A 27,400-nucleotide genomic window follows, 5' to 3' on the forward strand; every position below is an offset into this window, starting at 1 on the left:
TCGGGGAAACCCCTTTTAATTTGGATCGCCATTGGAACGTCGCCTCGGCTCGGCGCGTCCGATGATTGCCGAAGATTGCCGAACAGCTTTCGCTCTCCGCTGACGTCATGAATTGTTATTAATTAGCTCGTGGATGATGGCTCGCTGTTCTCCGTCGCTGACTTCACACTTCGAAGGGCTGGAATCCTTCAATCGTCGGTGCTATTGCACAGGATCTTAAAGAAGAGTGAAAATTGCGTCCACATGTTGCGTTGTAGCAGGAGAATTAATCTATTGATGGATTTGGATGCTGGCTGTTTTGAGCGGACATACGAAACCAATCAATTGCAGATACAATATTTTATGGTCAACGGTTAATCTTTGTAACTGACATTTGTACTGAGAAATATGTTCTTGGCTGCGTAGACCAAAAATTATCAGTACGCGTGAGATAGTACACTTACTGAAAAGCAATAATTAATCTGTTGACAGATGATGAAAATATAGCGATGTTTCGTTTGAGGAAAAGTTATTGTTGCCTTCTGTAACAGCTTAAATTTGACAGGGTATGCATTTGTATGTTTTTAAAATATTTTAATTATTTTTTAACTTATTTTAAGTTTTATTATGATGTAGAACATTTATGTTATGCCAAGTCATCGTGTAGCCATCATTTAAAAATTAATGTATTTTAAATGAACAACTATTATACTTTTATGGACTTTTATTTAGAAAGCGTATAAGCTCCGCAAATGAAATCAAAGCTATTTCCCTTTTCACCTATTTCTGTTATGTATAGCGGCCGTCTACATTGAAGGGAATTGCAAAACCTAACATAACACTAACTCTGTGCTCAAGTGGCAAGGAAGCTAGCCCTCATCAATCTGTTTCTTCATCATATTTTTTTACGTAGTCAACCCTCCTCGATGTTACATACAATATTGCATAAATGGACGAGGTTGTTTGCTTTCGCTTTTTGCATACCTACGCTTCTATGTCACCCATCACGACTCGGGTTAAGTAAGAATGAAATTGTTTTGGTTTTCGTAATGCGCCGTGCGGTGCTCAGCTTTTTTGTCTTTGAGCGATGGTGTTTGCCCTTAAATTGCTCGATGTGTTGAAATTATTTCTTCATTCGAAATTGAAGAGGAATTGGAACGAATCTTATTCCTTGCACTCTTGCTATTCTATTTTCGTTGAATACAGTCGCGACTCTGTGCTTTTATACTTAGGCATTTATTAAATCTCTCCCTTGTTGGCAGAATTCGCTTAGCGCATCTCAGCTTTTTCTAGTGTCTGTAAATTACACGTCTTCTGATGGACGCTCTTGCGAGGAACCATGTGTACTCGAGCAAGCGATTCTATGCGAGCTGACTCTGTGGAATTTCCTCGTGGTTAATTAAATTCGTTTTGTCCATTCAACACCCTTTATTTGGCAAATCCTTTATACCGGTTTTAACTCTCTCGTTTTAACACTCTCGTGTCATTTTATATAAGGAATAAAACTTATATAACAATAAATCGTCTAGATAATGACTCTACGGGAGTGTTGAACCTGGTCGAGGTGTAAAGCGTGTGGAATAGACAAATCATCGACCTGTTTAATTACCGTGCATCGTCATGAAAATACAAAATGAAATCTTATGACGGGCATAATAAATAGGCTTTCAGAGCTAACATTTCTTTATATTGCTTCTTGAAATGATAATTGTTTATGTAAATACGACACATGGGAATTAAATATTGCAGATGAACTGCATATTGTGTTACAGTTAAGAAGATCAGATGTTTTTCATATGTATTCATACTTTTGCGTTGCTGATAAATATTTTGTTAAATATTGACAAATAATATGTCGCATAGTATGTTATCGATGTATCATGGAAATCTTCATATTGTATGTAATATTTTTCACTCAAATATATTTATAATCATTTATATTCCTAAGGGACACAATTGTCCCGGAAAATAAATTACATTTTCAATTTCTAACTTGGATTTTAAAAACTGATTTCGGGTTTGTTTTATCGTAAGATATCATAAGAACTATCGTAAAAATGAAGTAGGGATCCGCCACTGTGTTTTTAATTATTGTAATTATTAGTGATGGGTCGATTCCAAAATTTTATCGATTCCGATTCTACCGATACCGATTCCATCGATTCTGATGCCATAGGCTCCAAGAAAAATATGACTTAATTCCAGGAAACAATAAAACCACTTTAAAGAATATTACTCTGTAAAAGAGTCAGTTGACAAAAGCATCTTTCATATCATCACTATGTAATTAAAATATAATAGCTAAATTTCAAAACAGAAAATACCTGAAAAGTGGTGTTACATGATAGGTATTACTTTAAGATATTGGCACTCATAATATGTCGACCATATGTATGTATCCAAATTACAAGGGAGAGCCCTGAGTACCGAAATTTTCATAATTGTAATAAAGATTACATACTACATATGTGAATCATGTAATATTTGGCCCTTTCAAATTCTCAAGCAGAAAAACCAATTATTCTACATGCTCACCCAGCAGGTTTTGACGTCTCCATGTTTCAGTATTACTGCCTGCAGAAAATTGCCTTTTGCTACTCACTAGTGTGATTCGGCAAGTACTTTCCTACCAAAATTGCAAGATTATGGAGATTTTGGAATTTATATTAAAAATTATATCAACGATTTTTTTGGATCTTGAATCTTCATGGAATTCAAGTGGACGAAGCCAACGAACTATAGAACTTAACTTAAGTTTTGTAGAACCAAAAAAATTCTATACATCTCACGTCATTTAATCAACCTTAAAATCTCTTGATTTTTCTAAGTTCAAGAAAGAAACTAAACACTACAAATGAATATCACATCGGACGGACGCAGTAATAAAAAAAGCTAAAAGAGCCTTGTGGTGTGAAAACTCCCCCTTTCGCGCGACTCACCTCGGCAAAGGTGGAAAGGGAAAAAGGGTATCGGTTGTTGCCTTTCACGGAAACAGTTCATTTTTTTCTCTCTTAAGCATGCTGACTTAATCTCTTCACTTTACTTCAATACCCGATGCATATTTCTTATGCGTGGGATAGTTTCGAAAAATATCCAATCCTTTGTATTTTCACTAGAGTAATGCGCTAAATGTTCTAGTCGATCTATAAATAATCCTTTTTAACATCCTCAGTTTAGTGTTTTAAGTCAATGAAGACAATTATCCATGCTTTAAATGACGATTTTGATGACTAATGTTTTAAAAAACTTGAAAAATCGGCCTCAGTTACTGAGCCTTAGAGTTCCGCGGCGTGTAGCTGAGCCTTGACGCGCGATTGAAAAATCGCTCTTATTTCCTTCGTCGCAGACTTTTTTTTTCCAAGATTTCTAATTAGTACTCTTTAGAAATCTCTACTTTATATTGTGGTTCAAATTTTATAGTTATATTTCCGAGTTATATTTTTCGTAAACGAAATATAGTGTCTACTTTATGTCAAATTTCGCGTGAAAAACGGGTCGGCCATTTTGCGTTGTAAAACCAGACAGATGAGAGCCAAAATCTTCTGAAGCCATTGAAAGTATAGGCAAAGCACCAGATCAAAGGAATATTGCGTTTTTTATTCCATAAAACTCGTACCAACGCAAAACCACTTGGATAAATTCGAAGATTTTTTGAGGAAATCGATATCTCGCGTGGCATCGAAAAATTGGTCATGTTTGGTCCTCTGTATCTCACTAAAGGTTCGTATATACGTAAAATGGCATATAAATCTATATCTGGTAATGATTTATGATTATTTACGCTAAGTTTCAAGTCTCTATCCCCAAAAAGGTCATTTTGAACTTCATTCCAGCTTTTTTCGATTTCGGACCAGTGTGCGCCGGGTAGGAAGACGATAGGCTGGCATAACGGTATTCGGCGCCCACGTCAACAACTATAGTGTATTCGGCAAGCTGAAGCTACCTGGCCAAGGCATTAGAATGACTTATCGGCTTTAAAAACTGCATTATTACATGAGTTTCATGATATCGCTTCCTGTCGGCATGATTGCTGGACCTACTAGCCTCGAAAGCTCTGTAACCTTAACTACTCGACTCGACATTCGTAATGCTACTCGAAACGCTCGAGTCGAGTACCATGTGATGACTCGACTCGAATTTTCGAGTACTCGCGCATCCCAAGATAAGTGTTTTGTTATTACGATTACGTGGCGCGAAAATTCGAATGACTGTTGGAAACGCAGTCGTAAATAAATTTGTGGTTTGAAGTACTACTGGAATCGGAATCGATTTTTCACCTTGGCAAGTACTCGTTTTCGATTCCGGTTTTTGGTCGAGAATCGAGGAATCGAAGAATCGAGGAATCGAACCGACTCATCACTAGTAATTATTTAATGAGCAAATTGATAAGCAAATAAATGTTGTGATTGAAGTCATATCACGTTAGCATTATGAACATGGCGCTGAAGTAGCTTAAAAAGGCATCAATTAAAAAATAGAAGGATTGAATTATGCATATTTTCTGTGCCTTAATTTTGCTTCTGAACTTCAATAAATGTCGTGTCTGATGGCAAAAATAGTTATTTTAATTACAAAGGAGAAAAATGTTTGTTTTGGATCAAGAAATCCGGAACTTAACTCCTTACTTATTATGCAGAGATCTAGCCGTTGTCTCGCCATCGTCGTTTTCTGGCGTGGTTGTCGTCGCCTCGACCCAATTCAATCATTTTGGTTGCATTCCATACGCTAGAGGAAATGGAGTTATTCAAGTGCGTGTACCTGGAACTAAAACCCCAGTGTCTTAATTTACAACTGCACAACACACTTGTTATATTACGTAATCGCATTTTCAAGTTGTGACGAAGTAACTAATCACAAGTTGTGAAAATACGGGTCGTGTCCATTGAAATTCATTTCAAGGTCATGGAGCGTAACTTTTCATCTTCCGTAATGGAAAAGTTTCACATAATTAAGTATCAGCTCTATCATCATAGTATTTAACATTTTGAAAATAATATAGAAATTAATAGAATACCTGCATAACAATTGATTCATCGTCGCTCTTCAAACATCCCCAGATTGTTTCGACTCAGCCTTCCATCTAACTGCTAATATTTTAACACCTAAGTACCTTCATAATTCTTCCGCCTCATATCCATCTTCTCCTCGTCTATGAATCATAGCTATCCGTGGTCTACCTTTTGCTATTCTTCCCTTCAACTATGATTTCAATTAGATCGTTGTGTCTCATAAAGTTGCCGTTTAAATTGTCTAGTTGTCTACCCAAGATTTTCACGAGGCTTCTCTCCTACCCTTCTTAGGACTTGTTCATTACTAAATCGGTCGATCCAATTGATCATCACTATTCTTCCCTAACACCACGTTTCGAAAGCCTCCTCTATTGATTACTCCGTTGCTTTCGTTGTCCATGGAATTTCACTTACTTGGAAAATCATACTCGGAAGTTCAGATTTTTTCTATTCTTAAATCTTCCCTCCTTAAGTAGATCTTTCTTTTGGACGAATCTTCTCTTTGCCTTGGCTTAGTGCTAATAATTTTTTTCTTGCTTTTCTCATCTTCTCAAATCGCCCTAAATAACTCGTCATCTATTTCGTGCCCATTTTTTTGCGGATGAAGTTTCCAACTCCTAAATATCGATCTTTAGATTTTCCCTCTCATACGCTTTCTCGAGAATGGAAATTACAGGAAGTACGTGCATAATAAATGAGTGTTGGCTCCAATAGTGTCCCAACTTGAGGTTTCTAATCGACGAAGGCGGCGATGCGTTCAAGTGGAACTCGTTCCTCAAAGCACTAATAATTCCCTGTCCATAATTAATATTAAATATATATGCACGCGCGTGCCTATCTTCCGAAGTGAGTCGGCATCCTTTCGAAAATTTCGATGACGAAACGTGCGCAATAATGGAATCCTCCATCTGTCTGATTGCACATCACATCAATTCCCCCACCCTTTGTGTCCTGTGACGTAGACGTTTTGTGACAGCTTCGTGGGACATAATTAACGTAGGATGTCGTTATTGAAACTTTGTAAATCAGTTTCTTTTTTCGCTCAGTTATGGTTGTAATGTAATAAAAGTGTAGAATCGTCGCATCATGGTGGTTAGAGCGGTTTGAAGCCAATCGTAGGGTCCATGGTCCAAATCATGAGTGAAGCCCCACGCAAGAAGGAGAAGTGGACAATTCGAAGGCAGCAAGCAATGCTAATGACTCCGTAAATGAGTTTCAGGGTTTCCACTTTAAAGCAGAATTTCCCATAATTGTCACGATTCGATTTTGTTTTGCAGTTTGGTCCTAACAGGTTCCAGAAAACATCTCTACTCTTCTTGAATGACCCACGATCTTCGTACGTTCAATAAACAAAAAAAATTATATCTGACCATTTTCCCCATAAGGGGGCGCTTATCCATACAATGGCTTACATCGCCTCTCTCAATAGGGTGGTTTCCTATTATTTTTTATTGCCTAAATGGACAGGTTATTACTCCTGGAGTACGTATTTCACGCTTTTAGATTTTTAAATGACTATCTATTTTTCGCGATTAAACGAAAAGTGAAAATTTTCAAGCGCGCGAAAACGCGACGGCTAAGTATGAATTCTGGGAAAAACCCGTGTGACGTCATTCTGGTTCCCGCTGCCGCAAGTGAGGTGACCTTGGGGCGAGGCCTTGAGCGCTGATACGACGCAGGATGTTAGCAGGTAGCAGAGTACCCTGCTAGCTGGTAGCGCTTGGCTTAAATAAGGATTATTAAAACCCTATCAAACGAAGGAAACTTTCCGACCATAGGCAGTTTTAATAGGTGATTATTAAGACATGTTTTCCTGAGCTTTGTGCCTCATGCATGCATTGGTAATCTCAGACGATGTAAAACTCCTATCCTCTCGTGTAGAAACTACGTCCCTGTGACGTCACTTGGAGTGGCACCGCATGGGCGCCAATCTGGCCTTTTTCAAATGCGGTTAAAATTGACCATTGCCATTCGTCTAAACTGGCATTTGTAAAACCAAATAATTTGTGTATTATGAATACACTAATGGTGGGCAACGAACCGCAGTCAATGCCTTTCGTTTTCTTTGATGAAGTAAACTACCCTATAGTTCCAATGCAACGACTCGACTTGGCGATGAAATAGTGTTGAGAGTGCAACCTAGAGGACTCTGCTATAGCCTTGACAACCTCTCGCTATGCCCCTGATCTATCACGCTCCCTCTTTCAAATTCCACGTAATTGATACTGTGCTCTTCCACTTTCAACGTTTTATGTCTCTCTGGCGAGGGACTTATTATGTCCCCTGTGTATATTTTTAGGAAAACATTACGAAGAATGTGGAAATTCATAAACGAATTTTTAATATGTCAAATGAATTGCTGTTTTTCCTTAACCTGCGATAGGGGACGTCTAGGGTGTCACCATTCCTTGTGTAATGATCATGAAAATTTGACCTTTTTTCCAAGGAACACAGATTTTCTTTGACATTGCAAAGGTGTTTATATGTGAGCAAGCTGTAGAGAGTCATAATACCAATCTTGCAGGAAATGAGATTATGTTGACTGCCTTTTTTCCATTTTAAATGAACTATTGGTGGACGGTGAGTGGTTCAATACCATAATTGATGTGGCAATGAAACAAAGCATACTACATGTGAGTAAGGTACTCTTTTGGTAATAAGTAAGTATAATCTCATTTTCTCACCCAAGGGATCACTGCAAGCCGGTATTCTTCAAGCTTGGTATTATGACTCTCTACAGCTTGTTCACATATAAATACCTTTGCAATGTCAAAGAAAATCTGGGCTCTTTGGAAAAAAGGTCAAATTTTCATGATCATTACACAAGGAATGGTGACACCCTAGACGTCCCCTATCGCAGGTTAAGCAAAAACAGCTAATCATTTGACATGTTAAACTTTGTTTTTTTTTTAACAGATTGTCCCCAGAGGCTAAAGATGTGAGTTTGTCGAATTTTAAAAAAGTTATACATATCTGGCTATTAAAAAAAGCCTTTTACTCCATGAATGAGTTTTTCGAATGTTAAATTGTGTTGTCCTTTGCAGATGCAAAATCCTATTGATTTTGCCATATGTATTTGTTCATTTACTTGCATCATTTGAGCAATATGTAAAAAAATTAGAATCACTCAATCTTGTATTCCTATGTATATGACGAAGACTATTGCAAATTCAAATTTGTTTAGTGCCCAATAAAACAATTATTATTACAAATAGCATTTTATTCTGTGATAAATATCAAATCTATATTTATTAATTTCCCTTTTGTCTCTTTTCAGGTAATTACTTTTCCTGTTCACACCATAGAGTGGCAATCACGGCGCCAGATGCGAAGACGCTCTGAGCGTAGGCTTCACTTGAGATAGCGGGTGAGTTGAACAAACATTATTGGGCATGTTGGGGCGTATGATTGAAATTGGCGGGTCAATTGTCATTGCAGTGCTCATTAATCACCTTGCCGAAGTCTGCTCATGAAAGTTTGTATAATTGTCTTCCAATACAGTGGATGAAGGTGCAATGATTAGGTGTACAGTGTATAATCTGTCCAGACTGTCAGCTACATATGCCTCCTTGTTTTTCGTCGAACAAAACGTATTCCACGCTTAGGCTGATAAAGGAAGCATACGAAAGTAGACCAAGTAAACTAGAAACAGTTATTTACCAATTATTCCGTCCTACTCCTCCTTGTTCAATTGCAATTAATTATTTAAAAGTAGTAAAATCAGCTCAACAATTGCATTGGCATTGCTACAAGGACAGCCTATCCTAGTGGTTAGCGTACTGAACACTAAGGTCGCTGCTTCCCATTTTTCCCCATCACTAACCATGAGCGTTCCGCAATTTTTTTCAACCGTGGTGTTTTTTGTGTGTGTTAGATGTTTCTCTCACGGCCGACCTATAAGCCCTTACATTTCCTGCAGAAGTTTGAACCATAAAGAACTTTAGTATACAACGATGCTTGCTTTTCTCTCGTCAGTCCTGTTTGCAGACACAAACTACGGCATTCAAATCGTAGAGTCAAATTTCGCAGCCTACATTTGTTTGTAAACTTCTATTTTGCTGCTGCGGCCACCGCGTTCAACGAACCATGGCCGTGTGTTTTTTTTTTTGGCCCACGGCCAAACCCGAAGAAATCTTATATACATACTTCTCCCCCGAGCTATCTTCTTTGGTGTCGAACCACTCGTTTGAATATTTTGCCGTCATCTTGAAATTTCCAAGACATACTTACTTATCTTCACCTTTCCGAAAATAGCATATTTAAGGCCTTTACATCACGTTATTATAATCGTCAATAATGATAATCTATCACAAAAATAGCACATTCACGGACTTTGCATTGGGGGATTTTATCAATCAACAAGGAAGGATCATACGAAATATCCATGGCCTGTTTTGGGACACCCTAATTATGCTTGACTCGAACCCGCGACCTTCGGTTTGGCAGGCAAGGACTCGACCCCACCCACCGCCACCGTTGTCAGCATGTACAATGCCATATACATTTTTATTTCCATTTCGAATATAAAAATGTTACCTCGAAATTTTCTTAGGTGCAAATTATTTATTCTAAAGAAACAGCCAGCTTTTGACTAATTTCTACTGAACATTTCAACATGATGGCATACATAAATTATAACGTGGTAATACGTCATTAAGATAGACAAAATGCGACCAGTAAGGGATTCCTCCTCTAAAGACCTAACTTCGTAGATACATACATATCAGAAACGCTGTAGACATTTGAAGAACAGCCGTGTTAAAAAACTAATATCTACGACGCGAAGGGTGTTGAAATTGAAAAAAAATTCGAAACGTCGGAAAAATATTTGAGCTAGGAAATTGGAACAGCGCTAGAAATTTTTCAGCTTAACTGTTCACAATTTTCCATACTTATTTTTTTCCTGTTACCGCACGTTAACTCTATATTAATGAGATAGAAGTTGAATGAATTTCGTTAAAAGATACTAGATTGTTCCCCGCAGTAATTCACTGAACTGCAGCAAGTGCCGTAAGAGGTAAATTTCAGAGAGAATTCGAGAGAGGTGGTTTTTTGTGCCGTAAGAGGTAAATTTCAGAGAATTAGGGGGAGGTGGTTTTTTGCGAAATTTGTTATACTTAGTAGCCTTTTTTGTAATATTTTGTTTACGCGCAAGCACAGGAAAAATTCAAATGGACAAAATTATGCACAATTTAGTTGAAAATTTCAATGCAAAGTTTCAACTTCCTAGCTCAAAATAAACTTATTTGAGGTTTTGGCCAGCTTTTTTTTCGAATTTAAAGCACTGCGCGAAGCCTCAGTTTGATTAGATGCAATTGCTGAATTCATAGACAAGTGGACGATATAATGGAAATATACTCATGATATGGTGTATGGCATTTTGCTTGTTGGGAAGTGGCGAAGTGGGTAGCCGTCTTCTTCGCGTGTGCATATAGAGCAGGATGTGGCTCGCATCCCATGAGCAAAGTGGAGGAAGTGGACGCGGATAGAGACGAGTGCACGCTTATTTTTTCCTAGAACCTGACCACTGCTACATTGTGGCCGTTTCCTTGTTTAGGTGCATTATGTCACCTCTTGAGATGTGGTCGGCGCCTTCCCCTCCCCCCTGCCATCTGCCGTCGTTTGCAGAAAGCAGAGAAATTCGCAATCACTCTGTCTCTTTCTCGAATAACTGTTGGCTCTCCTGAATTGAGTCCACATGGAGGGGGTGTATGTCAGGGATTTTGTCGTGAATTCCCGATCCAGTTCTGTATTTATTATCTCCATCTTTCTTGAAAAGAATTAGCAATAACTTCTCCTTCAGGAGAATTTACGTTAGATTTTATATCTAAGTACTACCCCGCAAGCCGCCTAAAAGGCGTGTGGCAGAAAGGAAACGCTCTAACGATATTACGACCGGCATTTATTGAAGTCCTTTATGGTACGGGGGAAAAACGAATTCCCATATCTATCCGTTCGGCAAAACATCTCTCTTAATTTATCGCTTTTGTCGGACCTGGAAATATAGTGGGGCTCTAATATTATGTTCTCTGTATCGCTCTTAAAGATATCCATTCTCAATTGTTCAAGCAATCTAAGCCTAGCGCGCAGCCTCCGAGTCTCCAATGGCTCCCAGACTAATTCGCTCAACCTCTGGGTAACGCTGTCTAAATCTGGTACTCATGCGTCAAATAGCGGCTTATAAAGGAACTTTTAGCGTGAAAATTTACTTGAAGTGGTTTGGTCGAATTTACGGGAAAATAAGAGTGCCAATTCGGTAAGAGCAATTCCGTATTATTTTTTGTGCGCTTTGTAGCCATGTTTTGTTATTTCTAGCCGTCAATCGTTGCAGAAGACACTTCGGACTGAAATACGGAATGGATGATATGTGGGGTTGAATATTAAGCTACGGATAATTAATCAATGGGGCTGAGAAAAAGCCCAACTCAATTTCAATACCGAATATGTGCAATGGCAATTGGCTGTTATAATTCAGCAAAAGAAAGATAGATGGCGCACAGTCAAAGATTATTTGTCTATTACATTCCCGAAGCTGTGAAGATAAATTTTCGTTAATCCGAATTTAGATTGTCCCTAATTTCTTATAAAGACCGTCCTGCAGAAATGTCCCATATTGGGACAAATAGCATGTCAGAAGCAAAATAGAAAATCCATCCTAAAATGGAAAAATCTATTGTTTAATAGTAAATGCGGCTCACGGGCCGAAAATATGGACCCCTCTTCCAAGGGTGGTTCTCGAGGAAGTAGTTTGGGTGAATTTTAGCTCCTGCTGTGGGGAGAAGCAAAGCAAAAAATAGAACTTCAGTTCGTTATTTTTTATTTTTATTTTTTTTTATTTTAAAGAAATATAACCACATACAGCATATGCCATTTTATAGTGGCCAGGTAACAATACATAAATTAGAGGACGAAGACGCAATATAACATGTAGAAAACAATAATTACATTTACAAAAACAAAAGGACAACAAGAAACTGCAGTGACAGACTACTTCGGTGACAGATAGGATAGGGAAAGGCTTATGAAGGATTTCAATGGAAGTGCAAAGGGGTCGATGTGTGGAGGGAGTGAGTTCAACACAGAAGTAATGCGGTAGAAAAACGAACGTTTAGTGAGTGAAAGTCAAGGAATGGGCATGTGGATTAGGGGATGAGAACGGGTAGGGCGGGGTGGAACTTTAAAATTGATAAAAGAGAGCAATGCTGGGCAGTCGATGGTGGAATTGAGAATCTTATAAATAAGTTTTAAATCAGCTGTGAGCCTATGGGTAGTGAGATTAGGGATGAAGAGGGAGGAGAGAATAGCATTAGTGGACATGTTGCGTAAATGCGGTATTCTATTTTTTACTATATTGGCAAAGAAATTGCTGACACAGTCCAGGGATGAGAGGTTGGTTTGTGAAGAGATAGACCAAATGGGACAAGAATAGGTAAGAATTGGAAGAATGATAGATGAAAAAAAAGTTCGAAGTGCCTGGGGGTCTTTAATTTCAGTGAAACGGAACAGGAGTCCTAAGAGGGACATTGCTTTAGACTTGATGGATTGTATGTGTGGAGAAAAATTTAATTTATCATCAGTGATAATGCCTAGGTCCTTAGATGTTGATATACGTTTCAGCGAGTGATTAAAAATGCTGTAGTCAAATTGATGAGTTATCTTCTTTAGGGAAATGGACATCACACTACATTTATCTGGGTTTAATGCAAGATTCCAGACATTACACCAATTCGATGTCTGACGTAAGGCATCTTGTAGGTCTTGGCAATCAGATGGTTTTTGAATTTCCTTGAACAATTTACAATCGTCAGCATAAAGGAGAGTTTGAGCTTGGGAAGAAGGTAGCAAAGAGGCAAGATCATCAATATACAAGTTAAACAGATAAGGACCAAGGACACTCCCCTGAGGAACCCCAGATGTCAGAGGAGACCAAGGAGAAGATGAGCCAGAAAGAATAACCCTTTGAGTTCGATTGTTGAGGAAGCTAGTTAGGAGACTTTTGAAATTACCAGAAATATTAAATCGTTCACCTAATTTGTGGAGGAGGAGGCTATGATTGATAGAGTCAAAAGCTTTGGAAAAATCCAGGAAAATGGTGTCTAACTGTGATTTATTATTAATGGAGTTAATGGCATTATGCTGAAAGACGGATAAGTTGGTCATGCATGAGCGACCCGGAAGAAAACCATGTTGATTATCAGAGAGATGAGGGGAGGTGAAGTAGTATAGTCGATTTAAGATTATTCTTTCACAAACAGAAGAGAGAACTGGAAGTAAGGAGATGGGTCTATAGTTTGATGCAACATTTTTTGGCCCGGATTTATGAATGGGGATAACATTAGCAGTTTTCCATTGTGGTGGAAAAATGCCAAGGGAAAAGCATCGGTTTAAAAGCAAAGTTAAAGGAATGGAGAGTGATTCAGCACAATTATCCAAATTCCATCTGGATTCCCTCGATAACCTGTGAAAATATATAATATATGCATACAATTTCCTTTCATTATGTGATTACGCGACTCCTAAGTACAGCGAAACAAATCTTAAGTCCCTCCATCCGCTGTCTGTTCCGGAATTGAAATCCGCTGCGCGTCGTTGGAAATCCGCGACTTACTCTTTCGCTTTATCGAGCGATGACGCGTCAAATTCATTTCGTCATGTGGCCTTTTCATTTTTCCTCATTCCGCATCGCATTCGCTCATTAGGACGGCAGAATTCGTTTCTATCCCACCTTGTGATTTCATTGCTCAATACAGAAAAAGAGATTTCACTTTGCTTGCTCCATACACACTTCGCTGACGAACGTTGTTACCACTTCAGTACTTTCGGCGGAGAAATTATGTTTACTCTAGTTTGGACTCGAATGGCTAATTTTAAGAAGAGAATCTCTCTTACTATTTAAATAATTATAATCCTTCAATAAACACAATCGATTCAGGCGTGATGCCGTTCGACGTATTAAAATAAACCGTATTGTCCACATTTTTTTAAAATTTACACTGTATAATCAACTGGTATCATGGCTCTGTTAGCTGAACGTGTCCTACGCATGAAAAAGTGTGAAAAAGTGAAATAACGGTTTATTTTAATTATATCCTCGTTCAAATCTGCATTGTTTTGAAATAAATCTCTAATTTGAACGGTTTTCAAAAGAACTTATCACGTTTGTAATGAAAAAAAGTATCTACGCTTTTTTATGGTGTACGGACGAAGCCAAAATTAGTTTGGAACACGTCTGTCTACTCCACAAATTCATTAAGTTTCAGTGCCTTAATCTTTTGCACAAAAGGAGCTGTATTAAACATTTTGGTTGTATCTATTTTAAGCAAGTTTTGTTTTTTTCTTTCATGCATCGTACGCAATCAAGCACACAAAAGCCATTAAGCACAGATTAAAGTGTTTGCACTTAAAAGACACATTTTGAGAAATCTAATCTTGGATGAGGACCTTAAGGCCGTTGCTGTTCACGCGGCTGGATTGAAATACACCATATGAAAGGCACATGAAATTTAGAAGTGTACCTATCTCCTGAAGCCTATTAAAAAAGGAATAAATATGTCCTAAACCGATTTTTCGGTGGGCCATCATGAACGTGGAGAATGGGTGTTAACTCTTATAACCCGTCCTCAGACTGATTAAGTGTGTTCTCTTCTCAGATGATGGTTGCCTAGTCAATCGAAAAACCGATTTCGTAAATGTTAATTCATTTGCCTCTTGGATGTCCACTTATAATTATTTCAGCCAATGAGTACCTCGAACCAATTCTGTTCTTCGAGAAGGTAGAATCGGAGGCGCTGGAGCGAAATGTCCTCTCTATTCCCAGCGCAGCAGAAGCGAATCAAAGCAGAGGGGGACCTCCCCACCCCCCCAACACCATTTCCCCTTCTTCCGCATGACTTCGATCGCCTGCGGGACGACCGCCACTTGGCGTGACGACTTCAAGGTGCTCTCGACCAGCACTTTATGCGAGCGGAGGAGAAGTAAAGACGATGAAAAAAGAAAATAAAGGAGGAAGTTCCCTCGAATGGAGGCGCCGCCGCGAGGTGCTTGACTCCCCCGACCACTCTGCTCTCTACCCCCTTTTCTACATGAAAGCCTCATTTAAGGCAGGGGTGGGTGTTTTCCAATTGACATTGTGTACCTTTACTTCTTCTCCATTTCTCTCCAATCCTTCGATCAACGGGGACTTCTTCAAATGGAGGAGACTTCGGCCAGTCCGTGCCTAAATCCTTCGATCGTTATAAAACCGATTTCCAAAACTGTCAGTTATGCGTGCAAAGCAATCCGTGTACTCATAATAGCCTTATTGCATAATTTTCAAATCAGTATCTACGCTAGCGAGAAATTTTATTGAAAAGTAATGGGTTTATAAGTTTAACCATCGCGAATACTAATTTCTGTGAACCTCGCATTACTATTTACCACAGCTACTACAGCTTATATGCTAAGTGGCAATAAGTCAACAATCCGAAGACTGTTTTGACGCGACTCCACACTCCGTTTTCCTCTCAGCCAATACTTTCATAGCGACGTATTCCCTCTCTTTCACATCCTTTATAACCCTTTGTCCTATTTTAACTCATTCGGGGCCGTCCCTTACTATTCTTCCCTTCCACTTGTTCTTCTATGATTTTTTTCATCAGGCCTCATAATTTGGCCAAATATGCTGTCCCGTCTTCTGCTTAAGGTTTTTATGAGGCTTCTCTTTTCTCCCACTTTTCTTAGCACTCCCTCGTTACTAACACGGTCAATCCATTTTATCTTCATCATTCTTCGGTAGCACCACATTTCGAATGCTTCCTCTCTTGACTTCTCTGAAGCTGTCAACGTCCAAGCCTCGCTTCCATAGAGAAACATGCTCCAGATGTAGCACCTGATGAATTGTTTCGTTACTTGTATGCTTGTTCTCTCAGCTGCAATAAGGTTCTTTGGCCCCCTTCTCCTAATTATACCGACGTTATTTCATTGAATATTTCTGTCTATAAATCGTCCGTCGCTGGTTATTCTGCTTCCTTTGCAGTAAAAGTCTTTCACGTCATCCAGATTCCGTTAGCCTAGTTGAGCGCTGGTCCTATTCTTTTCTCTTCTGCTGCGTACTAATATTTTATTTTTCCTTTAATTTATTTTCGGATGATATCCAGCCATGGTCATTTCCATGTATAGCATCATCTTCAAAAGAATATCTGTTTCGGCTGTGAATGCTTTGTGGTCAGCTAATCGCCTCGTAATTTCCCCTTTCGCCTCTTCAGATCTTCTAAACCTATGATTTCATCGACGACTTTCTCGATGCAAGCGTGTTTGGGGAACAATGTCTACATTTACCTCACTCCCTTCCTTATTTTTGCTTTTTCCCATTGCATGGTAAATTGTCGTTGCTTTCGTTATTTTATTACTATTTTAACAAATTCTTCTGCTTCACGGATTCATTCCAAGTGAGACTTGGTTGCCCGTGGTGACCGAGCGGGACTTTCAACGGTGATAGTAGAGGAGCGAGGCATTTAATACGTGCGCATGTGCCCCACTTTCACTTCAACGTCTTGCGTGTTTACTTACTTGCGCCGACTCCATTTGGGGTCAACACTTCGCGAATTTGGATCGCGAAAAAAATGCAGAGCCACGACCGCAAGTCTAGTGCTACTACGTAGAGTGTCAGCTTCATATTTTGACACGATTATCTTGCATTACATATCCTTCGCTGTGCGTTATCTGTGGTCACGTGCATAGAAATGAATTCTAGTTAATACGTCAATTAAAAAGGTGCAACCGAGAAGCGAAAGCAATGCCGTTGTTATGCAAATTACAAAATGGTCTCTTCTTATTCATTATACTTCAGCGGTTAACGATAAGAAATATTTGGCTTTCCCAACTATATTTTCTGTAATTGCGTTTTAGTATCAGAGCTTTCAAAAATATTTCTCCAGCGATGACTGTCCAAGCGTTGGGAAAATATAGGTTTAAAGTAAAGTATACATGTCATTGTGATTAAAAAAACTAAGACGGAATTCGTTGCAACATAATTTTCATTATAAAAGGGAAATCTAGACGTCCAACATTTTTAGTTACGAGTTATTAGCAATTTTTTGCAGTTATGAAGTTAAATAACGAATATGGCTTTTATCATAGCGTGAAAATAATGAAGAATCGTTTACTTGAAGAGCCAGCAACGATTATGAGCTGGCGCTGAAAGATTCCAAAAATTGAAAGATGAAAAGGATGTATTACACATACGACCACTATAATGCTGACAACATTAAACTGCTCATGAACTTCTGGATCCTTTGGATCTTTCACTTTCATCATTATGCTCCGCAACATCTCGCCTCACACCGTTATTTTGTTTTGGTTCTAAACATATCTTTTTTCCGATGTGAATGTTTTATCATTTTTTGCGATTTTGCTCCGTCAGTTGCATCCCATTCAGTCTTACGAATTCGTCTCCTTGCTCTTACGCCTCCTTCGGCTCGCGATCGTCATCTGTCCGTGCCGAAGATCGTGTCGGGGCGCCGTGAAGCGAAGTGCGAACGAAGCGCTCTCAATGGCCCACATTATACCCACACTGGGCTTCGCGCGCGGCTTCTTAAGATCATCACGAAAAATAAATGAAGATCACACGGCGCGTTCTGGAAGGCAGTCGACAAGGGTTCTACACAGAGGACGCCCCTAGCCGTCCCGCCGTTCGAGGTTGGCTTATTTTGACCAAATGGACACAATTAATGGGTTAGCATAAATGTTGAGTAGGAAGGAGCTAATGAGAGGATGGCCATGCTGGAATTCGAGAGAGAGGACAAGGGAAGAATTTGATCTGTAGTTGGTATAATGCGGAAATGTGGACTCTTTGGGAGGGTGGCTTGAAAAGATTGGACGCGTGTGAGGTGTGGGTCTGTAGAAGAATGGAAAAGGTGAAGTGGACGGAGAGGAGGAGGAGGAACCTTGGAAAGTGCTGGAAGTGGCGGGCGAGGAGAGACAGCTTCTAGATGAGATACGGAAAAGATGGCAAAGGTCATTACCCCCACCAACATGCTCTGTATATCATATAATCCTGAATATAATTTAGGTCAACAGTATTTTCCATGAAATTAGGATCGCTCCGCTGTAAGCGACGCAGCGTCGACTTGTGTAAACACATTAAAATATTTTTGATATACCCATGTAATAATTGTGGATGGTGTTAACATAAGGGCGACAGGTGAAGTGTAATATCTGGGGGTTACGATAACTTCGAACCTATCGTGGGGAACACTTAGCAGGAATATTTGCAGTAAAGGCATGAAGAAGTTAGGAGTCGTCAAACGTACTGCGGGAAGATTTCCGGATGAGAAAGTAAGAGGAAGGTGCTATTTCGAACTCGCCTGACCACACCTTGAATATGCAGTGAGCATATGGCATCCGGAATAAGTACATGGTGATGTCAACAGTACAGTACCGAAGAGAGATCCGCATGACTTAACAATTGAGGGCGACACCTTACAGGGTGCAAGCAGCTTCACTTACTTTGAAGCATTAATAACTAGTGACAATAACCTCAGGAGGTACATATTGGAACGAATTGAAGCCATAAATAGGGATTTCTATGCCAATTTAAAATTATTTAGGAATAGATTAATAAGTAGATCTCTGTAAATGAAACATTACATGACATTAGTACGGCCAGTGGCGACACATTGCTCAGAGACCTGGACAATGAAAGCGTCGGATGAAGAAAGACTCAGAACCTTCGAAAAATATATCATTCGTAGAACATATGGTCGAGTATACGACCGGGGGGATTGGAGGAAAAGAAATGATGAGGAAATAGAACAGCTGATCGAAGTAAAGAACATAGTAAAGTTCATCAAGGAACAGAGGATACGAAAAATGGGATATGTTGAGAGAATGTCAGGAGATGAGATGCCGAAACGGATGGTTAAAGGGAGGCTATTTAAAGGAAGAAGACCCAAGAGCAGATGGATGGACCAAGTGCAGTGCGACCTGGGCAAGATGGGTGTGGGAGGTTGGCGGGAGAAAACTGCCGATAGGAGAGAATGGGGAGCAGTGGTGCAGCAGGCGAAGGCCCACCCTGGGCTCTAATGCCACGAAGAAGAAGAATACGGTATCCTGCTCTGAATGACTTAATCTGTGAACTGAATATAATACAATGCAAGGCTGCGCGAGTCGTCGATAACTATCACGGGTGTACAGAAAGCGTTATCCAGATGCTGAGCGAATTATGCAGGGAGCCGCTGGAGACTCGGTGACCACACGTTTGACATGTATTGCTCGAGCCATTTAGAATAGATATCCTTCAGAGCGACACGGAGAGCAGTATATTTGAAACTCACGAATCTTCTAGGTCAGACAGAAAAGATAAATTGAGAGAGATATATTGTCGAAAGGATAGGAATTCGTTTTCCCCCGATAACAATGAAGGATTTTTATAAATGCTAGTCGTATTTTTATTTGAGCATTTCCAATTTTTTGTTAACGGCTGGTGGCCTAGCACCCTCCGCCATGCGCCTGTTGAGTCCTCTCGCTGGGTCGTATGTAGACGTCGACTCGGGGTGAGTGGCAGCGCATCTATCTGTAAATTCTCTGATGCAGCATTCGTGTTTCGGACATGAGTACACACAACACAATTTCCGTTTACGACCGTACGATTAATCGTGAGCTCCATAAGAACGGAGGCATAAATAAATAAGATGACGAGAACTGAAAATAGTGCTCGTTCAGGAAGGCAGTGAACATCTCGCAATTATACTCTCTCTGAGCCCTCTGCATTTTTTTATTCGCGGATTCCTTTATTTTATTTTTAGCGGCGCGGAGGTGTGGAAGGCGGCGATATCGCCGGACTCTCATCTCTGCCTCCAAATGAGTCTCCCTTCGCGCTTTCTCCTCTCATTTGTTATTTTTTTATCTCTCGTCCTTCCGTGAATACCTACCATCTCCTCTTTTATCCCTTCCCTCTGCCCACATCCCATTCCATTTTAGGCCCCGTGTGTGTTTATTTGGAGTATTTTTATGTTCGTTGCCATGGCTACGAAGAAAAGAACGTCGAATGTGGAATGAGTTTTTCCTTTTGATCGCTGAAATTAATTGATTGATTCGGGGAGAGATTTTAATGTCTTTGCGTGGGATGATTTAAGTGGTTTTAGCCATCTGTCACGAATCAAGCGGTCTTCTTTTTCATTTGTATATTTGCCTTGAACTCGAAAATTTAATCCAGTGGCCAATGTATGTAGTTTTTATGATAAAAAGTGATAAATAAATTGCGAAATAATAGTTCATTATGAATTAATTAATCGTCGTTAAATATCTTCACTTTTTTTTAAAGTAACCCCACGGTAATTACTTATAGTGAAAGTTGCTTGCAGTTATGCTGGTATGCGATTTTCTACTTTCTTGCAAGAATACATTATGATAGGAAGGTAATGTTTTCCAATGTTCGGTAATTAAAATAAATTTATCCATGCGGGGCTATATTCAAACAGAAGGTTCATCGTGAAGAAATAAAAAAATGCTCAAAAATGTTAAGAATGGAAAAAATGCAATGAGTTCTAAAAAATGCAATTCAAGTGACCAATGTGTTTAGTTTTTATCATCAAAAGTTGAGAACTAAGTGTTTAAGTTCAGTTTAGTGTAAATAATGAGATTCTTGAAAATGTGTTTGCTTTTTCATTTAAGTAACTCCGTATTAATTTTCAACGAAATTTATATTCTATGTGTGCCAGGAGATGAGTTTTCCAATAAAATACCCAAGCGCACGTACTTTAAAAGCCAAACTTTGGTAACGGTTAGTAATTAAAGTAATTCTATTCATGCAAAGTTTGAATCAAAACGTCGCTAAGAAATAATGGTCAAACAAAACTCCAAAATTGTGGGGGGCGAATATGCCTCGATAATCTATGAAGAAAAAGAGAATTCAAATCATGTGAGTCATAAACATGTAGGTGTCATTCTTTGAGCATGTTCTGGGCATGGAATGTTTTTCGGCGCGTTCTCGCCGCAGACAGTGGAATGGTGACAGTCTTCCTCGTGTTCAGGTGGGTGGAGCGTCATTACATGCGTGGATCAAAATGCTGCCGTGGCGCGGAAATCGAAGAAGGTGCTGCGTAAATTCAACCTTATGTTTTAACGCAGAACTATGACTTTCGCCAATTTGATCTCCTCCATATCCCAATTTGGTGTTTGTTTTCGCGAAGAAATACAAGGGAAAGGCATCCCCTAAATTTCAACGGTTGGTGAAGAATATTTCTTTACAATAACCTTCATCTACATAATACCGTGCGAGCCACCTCTAGGGTGTTGTCAGAAGGTTTGAGCAAGCACCAGCATGTTCCTCTCTCCTATCTGCTAACCTTTTCGTAGCTTCGTATTTCTTCTCTTTTGCATACATTATAACCTGTCCCATGTAACTCATTCGGGGCGATCATTTGCTTTCTTACCTTCAACCTGTCCTTCTAGGATTGTTTTCGTCATGTCTCATAATTTGGCCAAATATGCCGTCCCGTCTTCTGCTTAAGGATTTAAAAGACTTCTCTTTTCTCCCACTGTTCTTAGCACTCCCTCGTTACTCACACGGTCAATCCATTTTATCTTCATCATTCTTCGGTAGCACCACATTTCGAATGCTTCCACTCTTGACTTCTCTGCTGCTGTCAACGTCCAAGCCTCGCTTCCATAGAGAAACATGCTCCATGTGTAGCGCCTGATGAATTGTTTCCTTACTTCTATGCGTGTCTTCTCAGATGTAAGAAGATTCTTCTTTTTGTAGAAAGCCCTCTTCGCCTGCGCTATTCTACTGTTTCTTTCTTGCTTCGTCCATCGATGGTAATTCTGCTTCCCAAGTAAGAAAACTCTCGCACCTCTTCAAGCTTATGCTTTCCTGGAACAAGCGTATGAGCAATTTGTTTTTAAAATATTATTTCATCAGCATAAGCGACACTTTTAAATTAAAATCGGCTTTTAAACTTAATTATTATACGCCTCATTCAGCAAACTTATCACCTTAATTTAGATTCGTTCGTTTTCCTGGTTTTTGCGTGAGACTCCGAAATTTTCGATCAGAGATTTGATGTTTTGGATACTTTTCATGATTTTTTTATATTTTCACGCACGCCTGATAGCTTATAACAGTGTTTAAAAATGATAGTGGGGATAGCCGTTTTACGCATTTACATTTTTTATGCATTAATAAAACATGCAACTTAACGTAGTGCATAAAAATTGAATCTCTTTGTGTCGACACAATTCATCATCCATCCTTCTGATGCCGAATCAATTCCTCCAACCATCCCATAAGACGCAATCATTCTCTAATCAACGCTTGGATATAATCAAACGGTAATTCATGTACAGTTCACCATTTAAATCAATAAAATGTGTGCTTGTCTTTAAGCACAATGAAGGGGACTGCATCTAAGGAGGCCCAATTCCATCCAATAGATGGGTGACTTCTCTCGTTACTTCGGTCGCATTTTAATCGGCTTTCAAAAATGTCCGTTTACGAGTGCAATGCGATCCACTTTTTTTTCAATATTTCGCAGTATAGTGCTTGTTATCTCGAGGAGTAGCACTGAAAAATAATGAATTTTATAGATTATAAAATCATGTATTTAAATTTCGGTTAAAACTTCTTTCATTAGGCCTTATGCCCCGTGATCACTTTGTCCGTCAGCGACGCGAGTGGCGACTTTTGTAAACCCAATTAAATGCGCGATGGGTGATACCATATTTAGAGGCCGACTAACGGATCTTCTTTTGCAGTATTCGTGAGCTCAAGGCAGCACTAAGCGATTTCTTTTGTTTTATAGTTCGTTGACGGCAGAATCGCTGTAAGAGCTCGTTGGTGGTTCGTAGATCCGTTTGCAATTGTGCCCAGAAAATGTAATTGAGTTAGTACTTCTAATGTTTTTTAAAGTGGTGAACTCGGACTGAATTCGTCCTAAGCTTCTAAAGGTAGTCTCAAGCTGCTCCTAGCCGAATTCTTATGAACGTTCCCTGTTCCCGCGTAACAGATTTATCGCGCAGATTCCCTTTGTATTTTCGTATAGGTTACGCCTTTAAACCCCTCTCTGGTCCCCTGGGGGATTTGTGTCGTCAAGGTCGCTCTCAGAGTCACGTGACTGTGGATGCGTGGGATTTTCGTAACGAGCGGAGAGGCCTTGGCGTTTCAATCCGTGCGTGCCTTCACCTATTCTACGACACCTACTCGCCCCCCTTCCTCTCAACTGCACCTACTCGCTACATCATTCAACCGACACACCCATGAAACCCATGGTTGCAACGTCTCTTTCACATCTATACTAACTAATTTACACGAAAACAGCAACGCCGCCTGCCTTGCCCCTATTTAGTACTTTGCCCGAATATACATTTTAAATTAGTTTGATTAAGTAAAACCACAAACAGCAAAGGCACCATTTTGCAGTGGCAGTTAACAGAAAATACGTTTTCGAATTTGAAGGCCCGAGTGGAAGAAGCAGATAATGACCACTTTTTTCGAAACATGACATTTCCGTAAAAAACACGAAGCCCCTCCTCCCCTTAACCCCTAGCATTGTCAATAATCTCCGAAATGGTTCAGCAGACATTTTTGAAAACTTAGATGCTGGCGGAAAAAAAAACATTATTTGTTTCTCATTCTTAAAGAAAATTCGCACACATTTGGTCATTATCTGGTTTCTGCACTCATTTCTTCATTTACAATTGAACTTGTAAAGGAAACAATGAAAAATTATCGTAGTTGGGGAGAAATACGTTGTGGTTGACAGATCCCGAAGGCCGTGGTTGTGGACTGATTATGTAATAGGGTATTGAAATCCAGTTCCTCTAATTGTAAGAGAAAGAAGAACTGTCTGAAAATTTAGCCTATAATGCGGGCTAAAAGAAGAGAAAATTGGGGATTGGGAAAATTCGAAAGTAATAATCGAAAAACCCAGACATACATATAGCTGCTTCCAACTACGACCTTACTGAGATTTTTTATTTTTTGTCTCAGGTGATAATTATCCATTACGTAGATGAAATTCATGACCATGCCTTTTCAACACGTACAGAAAGAAAATTGTATGATGTTAGGTTTTCCTGGCGTATCATGTGCAGAAAAGAAAATTAGTTGGGTGCGTATTTGAAAAATATAAATATTATTCACTGCTTTTCAAAGGAAAAAAATAGCCCTGATGTTGATGAACTAAATAATTGTATCGCACTTTCTGAATCCTTTGGATTACCATTTTTCATTCGCAGTTTTACAAATTGATGGATTATAGAACAGTGCAATGAGTGGTGCGCGGATCAGAAAGAGATTCCCATCAATTACTAAAAATCCAATGCGCGTTATAACATTAGACTTGATGTGACTATTTTGAAAGCTTTTGGCTGTATCATATTTAAAGGAAATATTCATATCTTGATCAGGTTCGTTGCTAAAAAGCTGTGAACGCCATTCATCCGTGCTCGTATTAAAATATTGAATAAAATCAAAGTGGGTTGAATCAGCAAATGATGGAATTAAATAGTAAGTTTTGATAGGATGTTATAAATCATAAAAATCGATTACGAATATGGTTATTGGGATGTCGGCCTTCAAACTTCAGAATTTTGCAACGGATAGTATGCGGTGAAGAGGCCGACATAAGACTGGACAGTTCGTGAAATCACTGTTGCGATCGAGTGGACCTGTCTGTGCTTCAGTGGGTTGGACCATCGCAAAAAGTGATCAGGAAAGAATAGTAAACTGCGAGAGCTGGTGCTGGAGGAGGATGATGATGATGAAGATAAAATGGACGAATAATAGGGCGAGAAATGAGGAGAATAATATATAGAAGAATGGTGGAAGGAAGGACTCTACAAATCATTTTACGTCAGGGAAGAACGCGGTGGATTGCCTTCGTAATAGTTTCCTTCATCAAAGAAAACGAAATGCATTGATTGCGATTTGTTACCCACTGGTAGTTTATTCATAGTATAAAAATTATTTGGTTTTAGAAATCCCAGTTCAGACGAATGGCAATGGTCAATTTTAACCGCATTTGAACAAGGCCAGATTGGCGCCCATGCGATGTCACACAGGGACGACCAGTTTCTATACGAGTTGATAGGAGTTTTACATCGTCTAAGATTACCAATGCATGCATGAGGCACAGAGCTCAGGGAAACATCTCTTAATTATCACCTAATAAAATTACCTAAGGTAGGAAAGTTTCCTTCGTTTGATAGGTATGAATAATCCTTATTTAAGCCAAGCACTACCTGCTAGCAGGGTGCTCCGCTACCTGTTAGCATCCTGCATCGTATCAGCGCTCAAAGCCTCACCCCAAGGTCACCTCACTTGCGGCAGCGGGAACCAGAATGACGTCACACGGGGTTTTCCCAGCATTCATACTTAGCCGTCGCGTTTTCGCGCGCTTAAAATTTTTCACTTTTCATTTAATCGCGAAAAATAGATATCGTCATTAAAAAATCTATAAGCGTGCATTGCGTACTCCTGTAGTAATAATATTTCGATTTATGAAATAAAAAATAATAGGAAACCACTCTATTGGATACAGCAGTTACATGGGAAATATAATGGAATGATAAATTGATGGTCAGGTCCTCAGTAGAAGTACCTGGGGCAAATAAAGAAGTATTCGGGGAAGAAAAGCCTCAGTGAGATATAATTGAGGGAGAAATTAAGGGGTGCAGTATGTGTACCAATCTTAGGGCTGCAATACTAATTGTAAGTATGTGTGCATGTAGTATGCACTCATGCCCTCTCCGTAATCCTCGGTTGTATCGATGTGAAGACTGTACGTCAGTGATCGAAACGTTTAACAAACGTTTTATGCAGTTACGTCACCGTTCTCCCGTGACCTCTTTTCCTTTTTCTTTGACGCAGTGCACTGCTCTCATCCGCTTTTTATACTTCGGATCGTTATACACTTTTTATTCGAGAGACTTCGATCGGTCGCGAATTCTCTGAGGCTTTTTTCGGAGTCAATAATGTCTGTTTATCTCTATCTCTCTGTTTCTCGTGCTGGGGTGGAGTTTCCTTTAGAGTGCCTCGTTCTCATATTTCCACATTTAGCGCCTGTTCGCTCTCTCCTCGTCGCGATGGTGATGATGGATCGCTCAATGGATTGGCGTCGTTCGCATGGATCGTCTCGGGTCCACCCTCTGAACCCACCACATCCGCTCCAAATGCTCGCTCAAGGACAAATCGGTTCCCACCTACACTCCATCGCAGTCCACTCCGAACTGCTCACCGCCTTCAGCACATTCAGTGAAGATCATTTTACCTTTAATAGTTGGTAAGATTTGCTATTGACTTATTCTCCCGGTCAAAGTAGTTTTATGCAAGGAGCATATTTCTCATCGCCACCACCCGTCTGCCACCCTCCCCCCCCCCCCCCCCCCAAAGGGAGGTAGTAGACAATAGTGAACCACGCGAGGGACATGCACGAGGCCGAGGTATTTTTCTCATGAGGAGAAGTAGTTAAGCGCATGGAAGGATTTCGTGGCGTTAACAACTTACCTGCACAAGGTTATGGGCTGTGATTTTTCGTCATGAATACCTCGAGATGTTGGCGACGGATCCGAATTCGGAAAATATGTACGAGTATATGTAATTTGCAATCTTTATCTTAATCGACAGTTAAATAAACTCGATGAACGATGATATTAAAATCTTTTTTTTGCATTTACCCTAACTAATGCGATGGCGTTTACCGCCATTTTGGCGGAAGATAACCCTTCGCCCCATTAGTAATCGAAAACGAAGAACTCTGAAAGAGGGAATTACTTCGGCATGTCCTTTCTGCTCTCCTTTCTTCATGCCGCACATAACCAATGGAAAAGTGGCGTGCTCGCGTGTCGGAAATCGCCCCCTTCTTTTGTCTTCCGCGTGCTCGCGTGTCGTTCCGTCATACCATTCCATCGCAGAGAAAGAAATCTCCGCGGCCGAGTGCGAGTCTAAATTAAGGGTTGAAAGCAGCGTGCCTTTGGAGTCAATGTGGTCGTCCCCCTGCTCCCCAGTGACTTCTACCCCGAGTAATCTTTTTTTCTTCGTCGTTTTTGAACTGTGGTATGTGGTTTGCATCGTTTATAACTTTTAATCATTCTCTTTATTTGACTATAACTGTCAGGGAAATTTCTGAGAGTAAGAAGGATTTCATCATCATACCTTCTAATATATAAAATTCTCGTGTCACGCTTTTTTGTTTCCAAACTCCTCCAAAACGGCTGGATCGATGTTGGAGTGTATGTTCAGTAGGACTGAGAATATTTTGTAAACTATTTTTAATTCTTCTCCCTTGCCCATGAGGCCATGGAATGGGCCCTTAGTCATTTCCATAAGAAATATACATAACCTTCGCTTTTAATGACCGCCGACTTTTTTTCTTTTGCAAATTTAAATTAGTGATAATAGTTGCATTAAGTTGAGACACTTACCATTGGAAAGA

The 27,400-nt window shown here is 39.7% G+C and overlaps 1 long non-coding RNA gene across 1 annotated transcript in view; it reads left to right on the forward strand.

Annotated features, from left to right (window-relative positions):
• The window catches only part of LOC124158275, a 118,830-nt gene that overhangs the window by 39,725 nt on the left and 51,705 nt on the right, over nt 1-27,400 (forward strand). The window contains exon 2 of the long non-coding RNA XR_006864742.1: nt 8,266-8,355. This is a non-coding gene — a long non-coding RNA (uncharacterized LOC124158275). The remainder of the gene's footprint in view (nt 1-8,265; nt 8,356-27,400) is intronic.

The sequence above is a fragment of the Ischnura elegans genome, chromosome 4 (assembly GCF_921293095.1).
Source record: "Ischnura elegans chromosome 4, ioIscEleg1.1, whole genome shotgun sequence".
Taxonomy (NCBI): domain Eukaryota; kingdom Metazoa; phylum Arthropoda; class Insecta; order Odonata; family Coenagrionidae; genus Ischnura; species Ischnura elegans.